A 1,390-nucleotide genomic window follows, 5' to 3' on the forward strand; every position below is an offset into this window, starting at 1 on the left:
ATAGCTACAAGTATCAGCATCTATGAATCTTTAAAAACTAACATTAGATGAAAGGAACAAGTCACCCACTAATACATATGACTCCATATGTATAAAGTTCAAAAATAAACAAAATATTATTTAGGGATATAAACAAATGTGGCAAAGCCATAAAAAAGTGAGAAAAGATTTATTTAAAATTTAAGTAGCAGTTACATCTTGATGGGGAAGGGAGTCATTGGTAAAAATGTGATTGATACAAATAGAATATACAAAAAATTCCCAAAAGATCATGCAGCGTAAGAAAAGAACAGGTTTTTTTCCTCCCCAGCTGCTTGGGGATTGCCTGCCATCATGAACAACATAGTAACCATCTGAGCCAGGAAGTCCATGACCAACAGACTACTTCAGCAACAATAAATGGTCTTTGACATCCTTCACCCTGGGAAGGCAACAGTACCTAGGACAAAAATTTGGCCAAAACTACCCCAAATGTACAAGATCACACCACAGGTCATCTTTGTAATTGGGTTCAGAACCCACTTTGGTGGTGGCAGGGCTACTGGCTTTGGCACAAATTGCAGTTCCTTAGATTACGCAAAGAAAAATGAACCCAAACACAGACTTGCAAGACGCAGCCTGTATGAGAAGAACAAGATCTCAAGCAAACAGAGAAAGGAGCACAAGAACAGAATGAAGAATGTCAGGGGGTCTGCAAAGGCTAGTGTTGGTGCTGGCAAAAAGGAAACTGGAGATTGGACAACAGAAGGAGTAAAGGTTCTTCCATGACTTTACCTGTGGTGAGTGTGCATGAGAGAATTAATAAACTAAGAACTTTAATTTTAAAAAAAGAAAGAAGAACAAAGCCATGGTTCCATGGAATAAAAACATAAGCTTAGGAAGAGTGGAGTGGGAGGGAGATGTTGGAGTCAGGCATAAGGAGATTCTGATAGTCTGTTAATATTTTGTACTTGCTACCACACTCCTGTAAACAACTTTGGCTCTTATTTCCTACTAGTTTTTAGCCTGGTTAAAAAAAATACTATTTCATTTCAGAAAGCAAAACTAAGAACACATAAATTTGCTCTAATTGTGTGGACTCTTAGGCAATATGAATTTACCAGAAAGAAATAAAAACAAAATCAAGCTTTTGGCAAGCTCTCACCACCCTACATCACAAAGAGCAAGAGCTTGAGGCCTCACATTTCAAGTCGCATGCTGAAATCACATGTTTAAGAGGTCAGGATGGTGTAGGGGGTGAGAAAAGGGGTGTTCACTTGAAAAAGACTGTGGGGTCCCTCCCTGGGCAGCACTACCTCAACCTTATCCAAAGAGAATGGCAATTCGTGAGCAGGTACCAGTGTGTGGACAGTCACTGCATGGAACAGAACCCGGCAGGAAGAGAGCTTCA

General features: G+C 39.7%; 1 pseudogene; it reads left to right on the forward strand.

Annotated features, from left to right (window-relative positions):
• Positions 1-333: 333 nt before the first annotated feature.
• Positions 334-768, forward strand: LOC118988977 (40S ribosomal protein S24-like; annotated as a pseudogene).
• The last annotated feature ends 622 nt before the right edge of the window (positions 769-1,390 follow it).

This window comes from Sturnira hondurensis, unplaced genomic scaffold, assembly GCF_014824575.4.
Source record: "Sturnira hondurensis isolate 20B ecotype Veracruz unplaced genomic scaffold, ASM1482457v3 Scaffold0006413, whole genome shotgun sequence".
In the NCBI taxonomy this organism is placed as follows: Eukaryota; Metazoa; Chordata; class Mammalia; order Chiroptera; family Phyllostomidae; genus Sturnira; species Sturnira hondurensis.